This window comes from Schistocerca nitens, chromosome 7 (genome assembly GCF_023898315.1).
Source record: "Schistocerca nitens isolate TAMUIC-IGC-003100 chromosome 7, iqSchNite1.1, whole genome shotgun sequence".
NCBI classification, from domain to species: domain Eukaryota; kingdom Metazoa; phylum Arthropoda; class Insecta; order Orthoptera; family Acrididae; genus Schistocerca; species Schistocerca nitens.
This window is the reverse complement of record NC_064620.1, coordinates 612,502,089-612,523,358: the sequence shown is the minus strand read 5'-3', so window position 1 is coordinate 612,523,358 and position 21,270 is coordinate 612,502,089. Positions and strand designations below refer to the sequence as shown.

General features: G+C 45.5%; 1 protein-coding gene across 1 annotated transcript in view; it reads left to right on the top strand.

Moving 5' to 3' along the window:
* The first annotated feature begins 2,190 nt into the window (after positions 1–2,190).
* Positions 2,191–21,270, top strand: part of LOC126195169 (uncharacterized) — a 288,374-nt gene continuing 269,294 nt past the window's right edge. Inside the window, exon 1 of the mRNA XM_049933681.1 lies at positions 2,191–2,282. The gene's annotated coding sequence lies outside the window, so the exon portion shown is untranslated. The remainder of the gene's footprint in view (positions 2,283–21,270) is intronic.

Genomic DNA, 21,270 nt, shown 5'->3' with positions numbered 1-21,270 from the left:
TCTTCAATTCAGTTGCGCCGCCACGAAGACTTTATGGGTTGCAGAAGATGCACAAAGACCATATTTCTCTAAGACGTTTAGTGAGTGCATCTGGTTCTCCCATTTATTCGATTGCCAAGATTTTGACAACAGTATTACGACAGTACTTGGGCCGATCTGATCAGTCTATCAAGAAGGCACATTCTAATCAGTAAATTAAATGGCGTAGTGCTCCAGCCGGGGGCATACGTATTATGAAGTTTTGATGTGGCATCGCTATTTACTCTTGCTCCGCTCAGAGAGGTGTTGCAACAGCTGAATCGGATTTTCCCTACCGATATTGCACAACTGTTTGAATATTGTCTCACAAACACGTATTTGAAATGGAACGATGGGTTCTATGAACAGACGGATGGCCTGGCTACGGGGAGCCAGGCCCAGTTACTGCGAATTGAATATGTTCAAATGTGTGTGAAATCTTATGGGACTTAACTGCTAAGGCCATCAGTCCCTAAGCTTACACACTACTTAAATTATCCTAAGGACAAACACACACACACATGCCCGAGGGAGGACTTGAACCTCCACCGGGACCATACTGCGAATTTGTTCATGAAAAAAATCGAGGAGGAGACAGTGTAGATTGCGAAAAAGGAACCGAATATACGGTTCCGGTACGTGGATGATACATTTGTTTTGTGGAGGCATGGCAGAGAGGAACTAGCTCATTTTCACAAACATCTCATCGAGATTAATCCGAAGATACAGTTTACCATGGAGGAAGAAGCAGGTGCAACTTTAAATTTTCTTTACGTGTTAGTTTTCAACAAAAGAGGTTGTAGCTTAGGTTACACATTTTACGGAAACCCACGCACACAGACCGTTACCTGCAACGGGATTGGAACCTCGACCCACAACAAAATCTGGACATCATAAGAACTCTGGCGGATAGAGTAAGGAACATCTACGAAACCAGCTCCCTCACGCGGAATTAAAACATCTCCCCAATGTATTGCTCTAGAACGGTTATTCGTTCGCTGAGGTAAAAAGAGCACTAAACCATCGTGCAGAAATGACAGCGATGCACAAGCGCCTGTGAAGCCGAAAGTTTTCCTGCCTTTTACTAAGGACATTACTGACCGATAGGAAAAATATTGCAAAAACAGAAAGAACATTGTGGTAATCTATTATCCCACTCGCAAGATAGAAGACAACTAAAATTGGCTGAGGATGCTGAAAAAAGGAGGAATTTATAGGATACCGTGTAGTTGTGTGGAGGGGTACGTGGCTGCTACAAAAAGAACGGTCAAAAAATGACTATAAGAGCACAACAGCAATTTATGAAGGGTGGAGGTTGACAGATCAGCTGTTGCGGAACGCGCTCTGCAGCCAAAAGACCACCACATTCATTTTGATAGGACTGAAGTACTGGTTCCTAAGCAGCTACTATGAAAGGCTGTACGGAGAGGTCATAGGGATTGTTAAACACTCCAGGATTTCGAGTAGAAAGAACGACGGCGTGAAACTGAATGACATTTGGATGCCGGTGCTGAAGATGACACGTACCAGTCATCCACCGTAGTGGTGGTAGCGACAGCGGACGTCGACAATCGACAATGGCCAACTGCGCTCGGATATTCAAAACATGTGATGTCACGCCTCTGCGCGGAAGCACGCGTTAGCGGAATTTTGCTACAGTCTGTAGCGATCCAGGGGGTGAATCGGACACTCAAAGAAGCTACGATCCCCTTGAAAATGTCCTCCGTTGTTGGGGACGAAACCTCGAGTTTAAATGTGAAAGCCGTTCGACCACGGCATAATAGCCCGGAACATTTTATTAATTGTGACATTTCCGATCGCGAAAGTGTAAATTTTACGAGATGAACGAGTTTCTTCATCTATATAGTCCTTACGCTAGTTCGCCACAGACTGTAAATCGGGCCATGTCTATGACGTCCTCAGACAAGAAGACAAGAGATTACGCGACTCACTATAGTTCTGTTTCGTAGAATAAAAAGCCAGCAAGTGAAACTGTTGGAGATACAGAGAATAAGTAGCAAGAAGGGGCGACAACTTCTGGGAATCGGGTACGAGCGACATGCGTGGGCGGCGGGCGGGCGCCGGCGCGCGGCGATGCCTCGCGCAGCCACCGCCAGAGGCGCTGTCGTCGCCACGCCGCGCTCCACAGTGCAACAGGCCGGCAGTCTCCGGCGAGACGTCCCAGAAGGCGGCAGCACACGGCAGTAGCAGCAGCAGGCGGTGCGCCAACCGATTGTTGTGAGCGCTCGGAGTCGTAGTTTACTGTGAGTACTGCTCAATGCTCTGCGACTCCTGGTGCCCACATTTCCCGTCTGATAATGCACTGTGTAGCACTAAATGCATGTTCCATCTAGTTGACAGCTTTATTTCTACTCTTCGTTAATGATGAAAATATTCAGGCAAGACGGTGTTAACGTATTACTAATTCTAACTTCTGATTTGTAGCAAACCGGCAGGAGGATTTTGTGCATTTGTCCACGCGGAAAGTGTAGGAACGCATATGATTTGAAGTAGTCTGAGGATGCCATGTTGGATAAAAAAGTTTTGTTTCTTTTTGCTTTAACTTTTCCAGTCGTTTTTCATTTCTGTCGAACCATCAGGAGTTTTTATTTACTGTACAAGATAATTAAATGCTACAGTGATGACGTCGCAGTACTAATGAAACATGTTTGTTGCAATCGGGATGCATACATTTGTTCTGCACAAGACATTATCTTCAAAGCACTTCCTAAAGGAGAAGTGGACACACGTAATGAGCTTTAGAAAACGGCAGCCTGTGAATATCTATATGTTCGCCTGTGTACTGTGGAACAACTGACGCTCTTTGAATAGGGTATTTGTCTTGGCTTTTTGGAGCTAACAAAGAAAAAACAGACTTTCTGTTACTTAAGGAGACGGGACCCATATTTGACGACTACGGATACTAATGAGACAAGCTGTCACCTTAGGCTGTTAAGTTACATTACGGTTTGTGGCCACTGGTACAAGTTCGAGGACAACAAATGCAGTACAATGGATCCCCACAGTTACTACCTAAAATGATTCCCAAATGTTGATAATGTAAGCTTCATTAATTTATTTTTGTATGTAACAAATGTCTCTGTAAATTTAAGTACCTCATTTCAACTTAGAAGAAATACTACACACAGTGGTGGAGCATATAATCTCATAAATGCAAGAGATACATAATAAATGAAGCATACACCAACTGTTAGAACTGAAGAAAAAAGTTCTACACTTTGCTCTTAATAGCAGAAATGGCTGGCGATAGAAGTGTAATTCATGAACAAAAGTCCCTCGACTGTCTATATTTCGAATTTTACGTTTTTATATCTGGTGCTTATCGGAAATGAAGCTTAAAATCCAATTTGTCTCTGTTTCGATTTTTAGATTTCCTATAAACCCAAAATCCTAATCTATCCCGGTTTCAGCTTTTAGATTTCATTTCCGATAAGTATCAGGAAACACTCGAGCGACTTTTATTCATAAAAATATATCCTTTTACTGCCTAAGTACAATGGATTCTTTAAAAAAAATGAAACAAGTGCTTCTTTTCTTGCACCTCGATTGGTGTGTTCCTTGCAAAACGTATCCCACAAACATTTGCCGTATTTCGATTTCTCTAGAAACTGTCCTAAAAGTTTCGTACGCCTCGCACTTTGTCACGTTAGCCATATGTGAACAGCATTTTATAATAGCACGCTCATTGACAAAAGACGAACTTTCGTCGGGCGACTGGCACGACAGCGCTACACACGGCACACTTGTTGTGTGCTGTGGAGGGGGCGTTAGTTGTCGGACTGTCACACCCAACCGTGCTCCCGGCCGGAAAATCAGTCGGCCAGAACACCTACACACATTCAATTGGTTCGTCGGTCGGACGGTCGGTGGGTGTCGGATGGTTCCTTAGAAAGGACGCTGCAGATTTCCTTCCCCATTCTTCCTTAACGCGGGCTTGTGCTTCGTCACTAATCACCACGCTGTCGACGTGATGTTAAACCCTAATCTTCTTTCCTTTGTATTTTCATCCGTGCCTTTTATAAAAATGTCTTTCAGGTTACAAAACATAGCATTGGTATAAAAGTGTAAAGGAACGCCTTAATTGCTAAGGTTCAAATGGCTCTCAGCACTATGGGATTTAACTTCTGAGGTCATCAGTCCCCTAAAAGTTAGAACTACTTAAACCTACCTAATCTAAGGACATCACACACATCCATACCCGAGGCAGGATTCGAACGTGCGACCGTAGCGGTCACGCGGTCCAGACTGTAGCGCCTAGAACCGCTCGGCCACTCTGGCCGGCTAATTGCTGAACTATGTTACGACCGTCACGTACCAGCCAAAACCATTCGACCTAAATGGCGCTGATTACTTCTTTATTGTCGTGTTTCTTTCCAACGTCATAGCTACTGCGTTTCCCTGAGTCCACAGTATGACGACGGGTACCGTTGCTGACGCAATGTGTTTTTCACTGTTACATATTACTTGAACTGGCAGCACGCATCCACGTATAAAAGGTAAATTACTTTGATAGCCTGGAACGTGCATGTTTCTCGCATGTGGTTGAAACGTAAGTAATAAACCGCCGTTCACGTCCTTTGACACATTTATGCGCGGCATGATTAGCAGTTTTCGTGTGCAACAAGTTATCATTCACAGATGTCAACACATATTGTCATGACCGTTTTGTGAAAGTCTTAGTTGTGGTTAGAGTGAAATGGTGCTACGTGAAGAAAAAGCATTTTACTCTGTAGGCCTGCCACACCTTTGTTTATTATCGGAAGTACTATCGTACGGGGTATCAAGTGAAATTCGTGACTGGATTGAGGATTTCTCGGTAGCGAGGATGAAGCGAGTTATCTTGGGCGGAGAGTCATCCACAGATGTAGAAGTAACTTCGGCTGTGCCATAGAGAATTGTTCGAAACCTTGATGTGGATGTATATTAATAACCTTGGACATGGTGTTAAGATTTTTCGCAGGTGATGCGATTACGTACAGGGCCGCGCGGTTTGAGGCACCATGTCACGGTCTGCGCGGTCGCTCACGCCGGAGGTTCGAATCCTCCCTCGGGCATGGGTGTGTATATTGTTTTTAGTGTAAGTCTAGGGACCGATGACCTCAGAAGTTTGGTCCCTCAGCAATTCATACACATTTGAACATTTACGTACAGGGCATTGCATGAAAGAGGGCCGATTTAGAAACGGCAAAACAGCCTTAGGATTATACTGTCAAACATTTTGAATCACAACAATGAAACCCTTGTTTATTGTCATTTCACGCGTTGCGCATTATTTGAAAATGTCTTGCAGGTGGTCATCACTGTTACGATGACACTCAATCTGCGATGCAAATGGTTCACGATGACTTGAAGCGTCTGTATAGGAATGTTCTCGATTTCTTCACGAATAGTGTCTTTCAGCTACACAACTATGTGTAGAGGTTGTGTTTCAGAAAACCTCAAAGGAAATAATCACAGACTGATAAGTCGGGAGATCTGGGAGGCCACAAAATAAGTGTCAACATTCCTTGAACTGATGTGCTTACCAAACACTGCGCACTGCTGCCATTTAAATTTGAGCAGAGTGGGATGTAGCATCATCTTGCTGAAAGAAATACACATTTGTAGGAAACTGTTAAAGTTAAGGCGCGAGGAATGTGTCTACCGTGGCAGCATACCGCTGAGATGTGACTGGTTGCTCGCCCACATTCATCCACGAATAAGCAAGGTCCGATGACGCCCACTGAAAAAACAGGGCACCGCCCCGTCATTTTCTGCCTGTGTTGAAGGGCGTGGATGGACTTCATGAAGATTGTCGTCGCACCTGTAACGGCAGTTGTGTTGGTTAACATAAACACTGAGATGAAAGTGTGCCGCTTCACTCATCCATAGCAAATTTAAGAAGCCTTCCCTGTCCCTCATTTTAGTCAACAGTTCAACACAGTCATTCGCTTTTTATAATCACTTTCGTTTAACTGTTGCCCAATCTGTACCTCGTACGGTTGCAGCTTTAAATCTTTCCGTAAAATTTTGTGCACACTACGACAGAACATTCGCGCTCGATTGACTTGGCTTCCTCACCGTCGTCAGCTTAAGCGGAAGTACAGAACCCCAATGCCCTCCGCTGCTTGAGCAACACCAACTGGGGTGCAGATCGCTCTACGCTGCTACAGCTCTACAGAGCCCTTGTTCAATCCCGCCTTGACTACGGGAGTCTGCTTTATGGTTCAGCGGCGCCCTCAGCGTTGCGTTTACTCGACCCAGTCCACCACTGTAGCGTTCGCCTAGCGACAGGAACTTTTAGAACGAGTCCGGTGACCAGCGTCCTAGTGGAGGCCAGAGTCCCTCCATTGCTGGTTAGGCGTGCACAACTGCTGGCCAGTTACGTTGCACACGTTCGTAGTTCTCCTGCGCATCCGAATCACCATCGCCTTTTCCCACCCACGACGGTTCATCTCCCGCATCGGCGCCCCAGGTCAGGGCTTCCAATTGCAATTCGCGTCCAATCCCTTCTTTCCGAACTGGAGTCTTTGCCTTTACCACCTAAACCTGAGGTCCACTCACGTACAGCTCCACGGTGTAAGCCTAGCCCGCGGCTTCGCCTTGACCTTCCACACGGTCCTAAGGAATCAGTTAACCCCGCGGCTATCCGCTGCCACTTCCTCTCGATTCTTGACGTGTACTGAGGCCACGAAGTGGTGTACACTGACGGCTCGATGGCTGATGCTCACGTCGGCTTCCACGTATGTCCATGAAGGACACATTGAATAGCATTCCTTGCCCGATGGCTACAGTGTTTTCACTGCCGAGCTGGTGGCTATATCTCGTGCTATTGAGCACATCCGTTCATGGCCTGGGGAGTCGTTTCTTCTGTGTACTGACTTGTTGAGCAGCCTACAAGCTATCGACCACTGCTCTCCTCGTCATTCTTCGGTAGCGACCATCCAGGAGTCCATCTATGCTCTGGAACGGTCCAGTCGTTCAGTGGTGATTGTCTGGACCCCAGTTCACGTCCGAATCCCAGGCAACGAACTTGCTGACAGGCTGGCCAAAGAGGCTACGCAGAAACCACTTGTGGAGTACTCCGCCGCAACGTTTTGCGTCTTTGGGGGACAAAATGGCATAACCTCAGCACGCACAACAAAGTGCGTGCCATTAAGGAGACTACGAACGTGTGGCAGTCCTCCATGCGGGCCTCTCGCAGGGACTCTGTGGTTCTCTGCCGGCTCCGCATTGGCCACGCTTCGGTGACACACGGCCACCTCCTGCGCCATGATGACCCACCTCTGTGTCGGTGCGGCGCCCGGCTGACTGTGGTCCCTGTCTTGGTGGGCTGTCCTCCTTTGGCTGCCCTGCGACGGACTCTTCAGTAACCGGACTCATTGCCATTAATTTTAGCTGACAAAGCCTCATCGGATAACTTAGTTTCATGTCTTATACGTGACGGTGGGTTTTATCACTCTGTATAAGTTTTAGCGCACGTCCTTTGTTCCTTTATGTTAGGTTGGATGTTTTAATGTGAGAGTGGCTGGCTTTTCCTTTTTATTCTCGTGCTCGTCCAGCCACGGTCATCTGCTGTCTTGTTTTTACCCCTTCTACCTGTTTCTTGCTTCTCTCTGTGGGGTTCTTTTCCTGTTTTGTCCGTAGTATTGTTGGTTGTCCTTTTGTCGTTCTTCTGGTTCTTCCTTTCTCATGTTATTGTGCTGTACGCCTCCTTTCTTTTCTTCTTTCCCTTGTGTGATTATTTTAGCGGGAACAAGGGACCGATGATTTGGCAGTTTGGTCCCCCCACCCCTCCCCCACCCCCGCTTTTAAACCAACCTATCCTGACTCCAAAATAGCCGCAAAGCAGTCTTCAGCCAGGACCAAAGCTACAGCTACTGTTAAAAATATGCTCGCAACACCCTCCATGTCGGAATGCATAAAGCAATTGCAAAAAATTTCTTTTCATGGCATAGAGACCGACGTATCGAACCATAAGGCTCAAAAGATGTTTACTTTCGTTGTCAAATACTTGACTGAACCTAACGCAATCCAACATAAACTGTTGAAGTTTGATTCGCTGAGTAACGAAACATCGGAGACAGTTGTGGAGTTTTGTTTAGACACTTTAAGACAACTACAGATTCCATTAGATGAATTAATACCTTTTTGTGGAGACAATACCAGTACCATCTTTGGAGGGGTTCGTCGACGCGGTCAGCGGAATGTATTTCACCAAATTACAGAACTACGAAAAATCTAGGAAGAGTTCGATGCACTGCACATATTCTCCACAATGATATATCAAGCGCTTCTGAAGTCTTAACTCACGACATTGAAATATTTAATTATTTTTCAACACACACGCTAAGGACAGAGAAGCTGAAAGAATTCTGCTTATACGTTGATGTCATCTTCATCTCACTCAAAAACAAGATGGCTACCTTCAATGCCCACAGTTGAGACAATTTTTAAGCCGAGGAAGAAAGGTGGAATTACCTTCTTAAGAAACCCGAAAATCCTGAATGCAAATCGCAACTGCTACAATTATGCGAGTATTTGTTTTCCATTCCCGTACACAACGCCACTGTAGCAAGAGTATTTTCGCTCATGTCGGCCCAGTGGACTGATGAAAGAAATCGACTGCTGCAAGGGACTGTGGAATCAGTCTTACAGTGCCAGTTTACCTAGAAGCTGACTTGCATGGAGTTTTATAAATACGTAAAAGTGAAAAGACTTGCTGAAGAAGGTGATATCCTCCGAAAATTATGGTGTATACATGGCGCAACAAGTTCCTTGTAATTGCGTTCTAAATAAAAATACTTCATTCCCACACCCTCATCTGAGTGTGTCCCAACGAAGTCCCAGCTAGATAGGCATCCCTAAGTGGGTGACGCTAAAAGTGTGTCTGTAGTTTCGTTGTAGAGTTCCCTTTGCAGTTCATTTCACTTTATGTATTTGCCAGCCTACTGTGCAGTTCCGAATACAAATAGATCTACCTGTATGGCCCTCCGAACACACAGAAGTAAACGGTGGCATCTTTGTGCGTGAGCTGTAAAAATAAATTGGTAACACGAGTGTCTTTAATTACTAGAACCTGGGTCGTTGCTGTTTCTGACACAGCGGAATCGTCAACGGCAGAGAACATGTGCTGTCTGACGTAATAAACGTCGCAGAGGCTCTTGCATGTTGCATCGGTTGACTTCACTGAAAGTCTGCAACATTTCAGCTTAGCTCAGACTAAGAGATGATAAATGCCTCAGCAACAACAGAGAACAGTAGTAGTCGCCCTGAATGTGAGGAGCCATCAGTTATCTCCCGCAGAAACATTCCGTATGCACGCGAGTCAGTCTGTTTGTTCATTTACATCTACATGGATACTCTGCAAATCACATTCATGTGTCTGGCACAGAGTTCATCGAACCACCGTCACAATTCTCTATTATTCCAATCTCGTATAGCGCGCGGAAAGTAGAACGCCTATATCTTTCCGTACGAGCTCTGATTTCCCTTGTTTTATCGTAGTGATCGTTCTTCCCTATGTAGGTCGGTGTCAATAAAATATTTTCGCATTCGGAGGAGAAAGTTGGTGATTGGAATTTCGTGAGAAGATTCCGTCGCAACGAAATACGCCTTTCTTTTAATGATTTCCAGCCCAAAACCTGTATCATTTCTGTGACAATCTCTCCCACATTTCGCGATAATACAAAACTTGCTGCCTTTCTTTGAACTTTTTCGATGTACTCCGTCAGTCCTATCTGGTAATGATCCCACACCGCGCAGCAGTATTCTAAAAGAGGACGGACAAGCGTAGTGTAGGCAGTCTCCTTAGTAGGTCTGTTTCATTTTCTAAGTGTCCTGCCAATAAAACGCAGTCTTTGATTGGCCTTCCCCACAACATTTTCTGTGTTCCTTCCAATTTAAGTTGTTCGTAATTGTAATACCTAGGTATTTAGTTGAATTTGCGGCTTTTAGATTAGACTGATTTATCGTGTAATCGAAGTTTGAGTTCCTTTTAGCACTCATGTGGATGACCTCGCACTTTTCGTTATTTGGGGTCAACTGCACCATTCAGATATCTTTTATAAATTGTTTTGCAGTTTGTGTTGATCTTCTGATGAATTTTCCTACTACCTGAATCTGGTTTTATTTGCACCAAAGCTGCAGTAGTGCTTGTCAGGAGCATGTCTTTGTAGAAAGCAAAGCACGCAGTAAACAAAAGGCTTGTAATGGCTACTGTTTAACGTAATCCTACCGTTGAATGCAAGTCTGTGGCCGTATCTTTTCGTGCCTGGACAATGAAAACATCCTGTAGCGACTCAGTAAAATTTGTCATTATTATACTCACGTCGAGGTGCGTTTCAGAGTCTTGGCGGCATCTTCTTCAGATGACGTCATAAGCTGAAGTTTATCAGCGTCGTCCTCATGACTGCAACTCCGTCAGCTGTCCAGTTTTGCTTCTTGCGGTAAGCCCTATCCCGGTACACGCTACGTAAGGACTTACACTCTGGTTTGAAAATTAAGCTTCACATGCTACCAGTCTGGAACCGCACAACCGCTACTGTCGCAGGTTCGAATCCTGCCACGGGCATGGATGTGTGTGATGTCTTTAGGTTAGTTAGATTTAAGTAGTTCTAAGTTCTAGGGGACTGATGACCTCAAAAGTTAAATCTCATAGTGCTCAGAGCCATTTTTCACATGCTACATAACGATTGCATGAGTAAATTACTATAATTCTTGTAAATTACTTAATTTCTATCAAAAAGTATAGCACCTTTTTTATACGTAGATTGCAGAAAAAAGGTGGGAGTTTGGCCAAGAACTACACATGCTGTTTGTCGACTTCAGGAAAGCATATGATTTCGTTCATCGGGAAAGTATTTTGAGGTGTCTGGAAGAGTTCCGTTTTGCCGAGAAACTAGTAAGCCTCACGTAGGCCTGCCTGATGGATACTACAGCAACGGTAAAAATTGGAAATGAGCTGACTGAAGCATTCAAAATAAAAACTGGGCTACGGCATGGCGATGGACTATCACCTATTCTTTTCACTCTCACATTAGAGAAGGTAATGCGAGAGATATCTAATGAACTAAGAGGAGTCCAGATCGGGGATGTGAACATCAAGTACCTCAGATATGCCGATGGTATAGCGCTACTATCTGGGTCGCAAGAAGAATTATGGGAAATAGCTGACATTCTGGAAACATCAGCGAGGAAAATTGGACTTCAAATCAATCGTGAGAAGACGGAATACATCATTCTACACCGTAGACATAATGAAACTCGAGAACCGCTTCTACCCTTATAGACAACTGAAGGTCCTTATTGTCAAGTCAGGGAGTTCAAATATCTGGGCGCAGTATACAGAGATGAAGCATCCAGTGAAATGGAAATACAGGCAAGGCTACATGCAGTTAATCACCGTTACCTCCGACTTAATGCTCTCCTCAAAACCAGGAGTTTGTCAAGACGTTTCAAAATAAACATCACAAAACACTCTTACAGCCAGTAGTACTATATGGATGTGCCACCTGGAGTACAACCAAGCAAGATCTGGACAGACTGATGATATTTGAAAGGAAACTCCTTCTGAAGATTTTTGGGCCAGTTTACGATAATGAGGGCAACGGCCTTGCCGCAGTGAATACACCGCTTCTCGTCAGATCACCGAAGTTAAGCGCTGTCGGGCGTGGCCGGCACTTGGATGGGTGACCATCCGGCCCGCCATGCGCTGTTGCCATTTTTCGGGGTACGCTCAGCCTCGTAATGCCAATTGAGGAGCTATTCGACCGAATAGTAGGTGCTCCGGTCAAAGAAAAACATCATAACGACCGGGAGAGCGGTGTGCTGACCACACGCCCCTCTTATCCACATCCTCAACTGAGGATGACATGGCGGTCGGATGGTCCCGATTTGCCACTTGTGGCCTGAATACGGAGTGCTTTACGATAATGAGAGTGAGAAATGGAGGATTCGTCACAATACAGAGTTGTATGATATTTACAAAGAGCTGAACATTGAGGTTATAATGAAGACACGACAACTCCGGTGGGCAGGGCATGTTGCTCGAATGCAGGACAACCGATGGCCGAAAAACTGTACTCAGCACCAGGCCAACCGGCAGAAGGGCCGTAGGAAGACCTAGAAGTCGATGGAGCGAGTGCGTATCCAAAGACCTTCAGAGCGGAAATGCTGGAAAGATGGCAGAAAGGAGCCGAAGACAGGTTGGAGGCAATCTCTCAAAGCAGCGCGCGGTCCATTGGTCCTGATCGCTTAAAGTAAGCAAACCCAAATTATCACACTTCCTGAAGATGGAGTTTTTGGTCAGAAATGCATCGCAAACGTTAAAACATAAGTAATTGTGGTGCACTGTTTTATTTTGCTTGAAAACAAGTGACGGATGCCGAGTTGCTTCACACACCAGACATTTGGAACATTTTAAATGTGGCTTGGTCCCTGTGATGTTAAATTTGACTATAAGTATAGGTTTGCTGATTTTAATCCTTGGACTTTGCCTGCCGCTTACCTTGTCTTGCACCTCTAGCGACGATATGGGAGGGCAAAAATATACCAAGTTGCACCGCGTTTTGGCTCCCTCCGTAACTGGCTGGCTCCGTTAATTCAGAAGGCGGGTGAAGGCAACGCCTCCCCCCCCCCCCCCCACCACCACCACCACCACCAAAAAAACGGTGCCTAGTACCGGCACAGCAGTCTCCAGAGCAACCTTCTGGTCTTATTTTTACGCAGCCACATCATGTTTTCCTTCTGGGGCACCTGAGGTTCACCTTGTAGTGTGGCGCCGGAGGACGTGCTAATGTAGTTGTACACACCCGCGTCAGTGCAACAGCCGTTGCCAGAAACGATTCTACACACACACACACACACACACACACACACACACAAAAGCGCGCGCAAGATGTTATGTTGGTGACAGTAGAGTCGCAATAACCATATTGCAGTCTGTCGCAAATGCTGGGTCGTCAGTAGCGTTTCGAAAAGACAGACATCGTCCCTCCTGAGATTCCCATTAGAGTTCACGTAACATTTCCGTAAATTCCTTCTAAAAAATCTAGCAGCACACGTCTAATTTTCTTCCTTTAATCCGACCTGATGCGGTTCCCAAATACTCGAGCAATACCCAAAAATGGGTTGCGCTTGTTTCCTAAACGCGGTTGTCTTTGTACATGAACTATTCTTGCCAAAAACCCTCTCAATAAACCGAAATCTGCCATTTGCTTTCCTTAAAACTGTCTTAATGTGTTCGTTCAACTTCATGTAGCTTCGCAGTGTTACGCATACATATTTTTCGACGGTAGGCACTGAAGCGTTTCATTGATGCTGTAATCGGGCGGGTATGTTTCTTCTGCCTGTCCGTTATAACTTACATTTATTCACATATAAAACAAGCTGCCATTTATCGCAACAAATAAAAATCCTTTCAAAATCAATCTACAGTCAATCGTCAGTCAACGACGAAACTACTTTCCCGTACACTACAGCGCTATTACCACATAAACTAGATTTATGACCATAATATCCTACAGATCGTTATTCTATGAGAGAACAGCAACGGTCCTATCTCACTTTCCTGGGATACTGCCAACGATACTTCTGTCCCTGACGAACACGCCGTCCAGCTCTACGCACTAGTTCTGTTACTTAGGAAGTCTTAGAGCCACTCATAAATATGAGAACTTTCCCTATGCTCGACATTTGCCAGTTGACTGTGCGGTACAGTGTCCATCTATTTTCGGAAATCGAGGAAAATGGAATCCGCCTATTGATTTTCGTCCATGTTTCGCAGTAAATAGTGTGTTTTTGAAAAGGGGAGCTTTGTTTCGCACGAGATTTGCTTTCCAAAACCGCACTAACTTAAGTAGAGAAGTTTTTCTTTCTTCTAGCGTAACACAAGAATAGCGAGTAGACGTTATGTCACTTTAACGCCCTCTCTACATTACGTTGGCTAGAGACAGGGCAGAAATGGGGTAGGAATTGGCAGTTGCATTGCTAAAGGGCCCCGCACACGCACCAACAGACCTACCGACCAATTTTCTGTGCAGCCCACACACATGCCGACCGACTTCATTCACTTGTCAGCGATTACAGCGCCGCCCCGTTCGTACCGCGAATTGTTTACAGCAAGTCCAATGCGGCCATGTTCGGCGAGATGCTGCTTGGTTTGACACAAACAAGAACTGGGATTTCCGTTCGATGTTTTAGAGGTTACTAGGCCCAAAAAAGCTGAAAGAAAGATCTGATCAAAGTAGTGACTAATGCAAATAAATAAATTCACCCACACACCTGAAGACCTGAGAACTGATGATTTTCGTAATTATTTAAGAATGGATGAAACACGTTTTTCGGAGCTGCCGGACGCCATGAAAATATTCTTAACGAATAATACGGTTACGGAAGAGGCTGTGAGCTGCGAGGTTGTCGAGTGGTCATACCTAACCGACCACCCGACAAGAAAAATTTGTCGGTCGGTTGGCCAAAGCGACTACACATATGAAATTTGTCGGTAGGTTGGTGCGTGTGTAGCGCACTTACGGGAATCGTTTTGATATTAGCATAAAGTGATGCAAAAGATCTGAAACAACTTCCTGCGCCCGCCACTTTTTAGTCTTGCGCAACGTGTTTCGAGCTTCCTCATTCATCCTTCTTAGGTGCGCACAGCGGTTTACTCTGGCACTGCTTCTGCTGCCATTCATCAGCAGTACATTTTACTTCGGTACAAATTACATACAGTCGCTTCGAGTATTCCTCTTCATATGACCACTGGTTGGTCGAAACCGGTTACTCCATTGTGAAATGCTAATCCTATTTTGAACTAAGATAAAAGGTAACTAGTCCATCACATAATCTCGATGGATAGCGTCCTCCTTTTTTTTTCTTTTTAGTGTTATGCGTGACTTCTTGCCATAATGTGGCGCAGCCTGTAACAGTTTGTAGGGAAGTGACACGTGCGGCAGCCAGCTGGTCACATTAGGGAGAAGAAACATCCGTATAATGCACTGGTCTGCCTGAGTAGAGGTGTAATACGCGTGCTGCGAAAAAAATTTAAAAATAAGAGACACAGATAATTTTTTATTTATCTTTAGTAACATTAAAAGCCCAATGTTCCAAATCACAGTCCAATATGGATGAGACAATGTTTAATGTGGATATATCCTAGGGAGCCATCTTTAACTACGGTTTATTGGGAGAACTCCAGGAAAGTGTAGCTCATCTATGAAAGAGACCACGTATGGAAAATTTGTGCGGCTCACTCCCAGGTATTGTTAGAGTGTTTGAGGTCCCCAACACGTTGAATCGAAGGGAGACATCAAAGCTTGCTGCTTGATTTGTTAGCGGTAGGTTTGGTAACTAGGTGAGTGTTACGAAAATGCTCCGTGATCTCAAAGGAGAATCACCGGAAGGGACACGAAATTCCTTTCGTGAAACACTGTTGAGAAACTATAAAGAAGTGGCACTTCCGGCACAGTGCCGAACGACTGTATCGCCAATGACGTACATCTCGCGTAATGACCGCGAAGACGAGACAAATCAGGGCCCGTACGGAAGCATGCGGCGGCCGCTTTTCCCTCGCTGTAGGTGCGAGTGGAGCGGGAAAAGGGAATGACTTGTAGTGGCAGAAGGTGCCTTCTGCCACGCAGCATACGGTAATGTATGTAAACGTAGATGTAGATTAGAGCGAAGAGGCGTCGTTTTGAACCCCGTTCCTCGAGAATGCGCGTCGACTCCAGTGCCTTGTTCCTCTCTTTGGCGCACACAGAAATATTCTGGAGAAAATATATTTTGTCACTTAAATGAGATGTATATGGTCACGTCGACAATTTTATATACTTTTTTTCTTTCAAAACACAGTCTGCTGCGTGTAAGTACCATTGCCCACAAAAGGCCCATAGTGCTATAATATGAATACGAGAATGTTAGTCTTGTGCCTGAAAAATTGTTGCGTCTTGCAGTACTTCATGTGAAATGTCAAAAAAACTCCCTTTTTGTACAAAGCACAGAACAAAACCACGTTTTACACTCTAATACTCCTGGTGACAAAGCCCACATTTTCCATTTTGGGCCATTCTCTGGCCGGTGACCAAACTTAACACATAGTACGTCATTACAGGCAAAACAGCTGCTCTCTTCTTCTTCTTCTTCTTCTTCTTCTCCTCCTCCTCCTCCTCCTCCTCCTCCTCCTCTTCTTCTTCTTCTACTTCTTCTACTTCTTCTAGACTTGTCCATCCAATAGTCAAAGCCAGGGTTCCTCATCCCATAAACGATCAGTTCATTTACAGAGTGCCAGGTAAGAATTCACTAACAAATGTGTATAATAATGCACCTTCATGACTTCAGCTTTCCGTTTATAATCAATTTTTGTTACGCAAGAAATAATAGCACCATGAAATCGAAAGAATCTTCTACATCTGTAACAAAGACTCACATAAGCTTGGTCGAGGTCTGCTAAAGGTGCACACTATTCAGAAACTTATCGCCAGAGGCAACACAGTATTGCTGTATATGAGTGCTTAAACGTTGCTCGCAAGTACCATGGCCCATCCGAGAACGAAACACAAATATGTTGCAGAAAACGGTGTAAAATGTTGATGGTCGTTGAGAGCAACGTTGCCAAATAAAGGATTAGTCTTTCAGCCATCTTGGTTCGTAGACATGCAACATTCATACTACACTCATGCTCATAAATTAAGAATAATGCTGATACATGGTGAAAATACGCTCTGGTGGACGGTTTGCGGGTTTAAATCACCTCGGGGTATGACCATGCGGTGCATTAGACCTGCGGTCGTCGCACGTTGGCGCTGGTAGGAGTCCACATGCGCAGAGGTGTGTTGGTGCATGTCAGAGTACGGTGCAGCGAGTAAGTGTGCAGACTTTTCCGGCGTGCTAATGGTGACTGTGTGTTGAAAATGGCTCAAAGAACACATATTGATGACGTTATGAGGGGTAGAATACTAGGGCGACTGGGGGCTGATCAAACACAGCAGGTCGTAGGACAGGCCACAAAGTGTGATCTCAAGAGTATGGCAACTAATCCAGCAGACAGGAAACGAGTCCATGCGCTACAGTACGGGACGTCCATAGTGTACAACACCACAAGAAGACCGATATCTCACCATCAGAGGCAGCAGACGGCCACGCAGTACTGCAGGTAGCCTTGCTCGGGACCTTACCGCAGCCACTGGAACAATTGTCTCTAGACACACAGTTTACAGACGACTGAACAGACATGGTTTATTCGCCCGGAAACCTGCAAGGTGCATTTCACTGACCCCTGGTGTCAAGAACACAGTACATGGTCATTGGAACAGTGGTCCCAGGTTATGTTCGCGGACGAGTCCAGGTATAGTCTGAACAGTGATTCTCGCCGGGTTTTCATCTGGCGTGAACCAGGAACCAGATACCAACCACTTAATGTCCTTGAAAGGGACCTGTATGGAGGTCGTGGTTTAATAGTGTGGGGTGGGATTATGATTGGTGCACGTACACCCCTGCATGTCTTTGACAGAGGAACTGTAACAGGTCAGGTGTATCGGGACGTCATTTTGCACCAGTATGTCCGCCTTTCCAGGGGTGCAGTGGGTCCCACCTTCCCCTCCTGATGGATGATAACGCACGGCCCCACCGAGCTGCCATCGTGAAGGAGTACCTTGAAACAGAAGATATCAGGCGAATGAAGTGACCTAAAACCCATCGAGCACGTCTGGGATGCTCTCGGTCGACGTATCGCTGCACGTCTTCAAACACCTACGACACTTCAGGATCTCCGACAGGCACTGGTGCAAGAATGGGAGGCTATACCCCAGCAGCTGCTCGACCACCTGATCCAGAGTATGCCAACCCGTTGTGCGGCCTGTGTACGTGTGCATGGTGATCATATCCCATATTGAAGTCGGAGTACATGCGCAGGGAAACAGTGGCGTTTTGTAGCACATGTGTTTCGGGACGGTTTTCTCAACTTATCACCAATACCGTGGACTTACCTGTGTAGTATGTGTTGCCTATGCTATTAGCGCCAGCTTTGTGTAGTGCCACGTTGTGTGGCATCACATTCTGCAGTTATCCTTAATTTATGAGCATGAGTGTAGATAGGCAGTAACTACTTTTGAGTAGCGACATGTGTAGGTATTGTAACGAGTCGTTTTCGTGTGCTGTACGTAAATGCGCCCTCATATTTACATTGCTGCGCCCTAGACAGCCCCCACACGACTCTGGCACATGAGCAAGCCAGCCCACGCCGTACATTCTCCTTAGCCTCTATCCTCGCTACCGAGCACATCGGAAGTAAATACAAGCTTCTCCTTCACAGAAACGCGGTCATTCTTATCTCCTCGGGTGTATGCGTCATTGGACCGTTATCTTCTGACTCAATTGTATGAGTGGGAGATATTAATTAGTAATTCACCATCAGCAGCCGGACTGTAGCGTTCAAGTGCTGTCTCTTGCACAACAGCAGTCGACAGCGTAACTGAGAGAACGGTACCGACACTAACGCAACAGTGGCTGCTACTTGGCTATTAACTGTAAGGCACGTCATCAGAATACCTATGTTGCAGCTGGAGTGACTATCCCTTATTCAACTTTGCACACACGACCGTAGTCTCCATTAAATGTTAAGTCATTTATACCACAGTTGGAGTCACCTCCAGTATCGTTGTATAGAAATTTCTCTCTCTCTCTCTCTCTCTCTCTGTGTGTGTGTGTGTGCGTGTGCGTGTGCGTGTGCGTGTGCGTGTGCGTGTGCGTGTGCGTGTGTGTGTGTGTGTGTGTCTGTCTGTCTGTCTGTCTGTCTGTCTACAGCGTCGTTCCACTTCTTGACACCGACACTCAGCTCGTTGATGGCTAGTCGTTGACCTCTGTGGTGCAGATGTTCGCAGGACGTGACATGAATAGGCGCGCTCCGTATTCGACTTGGGCTGTACGGTGGACGAGAGGGAAGTTGGAGTCGCTCTACTGGCTTTTGCTGCTCGTGACGAAATAGGATTGTTTTCACATTCTTCTGATAGTTACATCCAGTGCGCTTGTCTAATTTTCTGGGCGTGTGCATCTTACTGTTCGCAGCCCTTATGCTTTCCTTAAAGTAGGTCTGAATTCGACTCACTTCACCTCCCAAAACAATCTGCAATTTCCGTTCTGGTCACGGAACTTAACGACTGACCCTCTTCGATTTCCTCTGTACAGTACTTGGATTTGAAGCTCACTGCCTGGACATCATTTTTGTAAGCAGTAAAACCCATCTCTCAGAAACTGAAAATATCACTTCTAAAGGTAAGACAGCCGGTCTCTGGTAGGTACAAAACATATACAATCATTTCAACGCTGTCACCAGTATCTGGGTTGTGTGTGCACCAGAGAAGTCTTGTAACGTAGCAGATGTGATTCATGGTAGTAAAAACTTCTTTTCTCCGTTAATTTAAATTCCACATTTCTAAACTAACAAACAATCAGTCACAATCTTTATATAGACCGCCTCCATTGCCAAATGGTTAGTGCACTGCTGCCTTTACTATGGAAGGACCCGACTTCGATCCCCGGTACATCCTCAGATTTTATATGAGGTAGGGAGGTGTGAAGCGAAGCCCTCCCTGCCTCGTGAGCCCGAATGAGGATCTGCTCGACTAAAGGAACAGCGGCACCATCAGGATTCGCTTACGGGCGATAACGGCTGTAGGGTGTGGCGACGTGCAGATCACAGACCATGCCTCGTACGGCCTTGTAGGCAGCGGTCAGCAGTGGGCCATTCCGAACAGGCCACGGTCTAATCCGTGAGTCGCCATCTCGTTTAATTTTTTCAGTTACAAGCCGTACGAAAATTCAATTTGATACAAACATCCGAAGTGCGTTACGTTGAAGGATATCATATACAGAGCGCCCGGGCTAGAGGCATACACAAAAAAAAAAAACCTTATAACGAAAGAAGTAGACATTCTATGTTGTTGGGTAAATACACAATCGTCAGACTCTCCAAGATATGATCGTCATCATTCCATGAAGAACACTGAGTCGCATGACGCGGCACGCCTATCACGGCATGTTGGTTAATTGTGCATATCCACAGATGGCTCTCGACACTACTTTCCAGCAGAATGGTGCCTCACCCCACTGTCATGAGGATGTTACCACATTTCTCCATCATACGTTTCCAGAGCTTCGGGTTGCTTGGCCCCCTCTGTGTCCCAATCTGACTCCGCTCCATTTCAGCGCACGGGGGTTTATCGAGGACATTATTGTTTACAGAACAAGGGTTCGAGATCGCGCTGATTTGAAACAATGGATACACGTCTCAATAGAAGCTATACTTACGAACAATTCGAGAGAAGCGGAGCACCGTTTCGCTATCTGTCGCATTACAAATGAATCCCATACTGAACTGTACCCTCGTACATAACAACGTTTGCACTCCTGTGTGAAATGTTGGACAAATAAAGGTACAAACCTTAATAGATATTGAAATATAAAATGTTTTCGTGTACCCCTAGCACAGCCACCCAGTGTAAAAAAAAAAAAAGGTTCAAATGGCTCTAAGCACTATGGGACTTAACATCTGAGGTCATCATTCCCCTAGACTTAGAACTACTTAAACCTAACTAACCTGAGGACATCACACACATTCATGCCCGAGGCAGGATTCGAACCTGCGACCGTAGCAGCGACCGTAGAAGCGCGACCGTAGCAGCGACCGTAGCAGCAGCGCGGTTCCGGACTGAAGCCCCTAGAACCGCTCTGTCAAGGCGGCCGGCCACCCCGTGTACAGTGTGTCCCAGGGAGGAATGGTTAGTACTCAGGCATATGACGGCAACGATCATTTGAAGCAAAACAATTGATATGGACGTACTCCGTACTCCGAATGTTTTCCAAGATATAACATATTTAACGTAAATTGTTATTTATTCCCTGTATTATTCAATACATCGCCAGTTTTACAAGCTTACACAGGTGGAGCAGTTAGTAAACATTACAACACGCAATATACAAAGTATCAATACACGTCAGATTACAGCTGTTGTACAGCTAACAATAAATTTCGAATATCCCACTGTCAATGTCAGTTCATTTGTGCATTCTTGGCAGATGTGTTGCTTGTCTGAGTGTGCCTGCCCGTTAACTAATGAGAGCAGCAGAATGTGAGCAAGCAGTTCATCTCCCGTATTCAACTCTCGTTTGCACACATGAGACGTCACCAACCCTATAAACAAATATGTAATCACGTAAGGTCTGTCGATTACTGTGGCCAGTTAGTTGCTGTAACAGCAT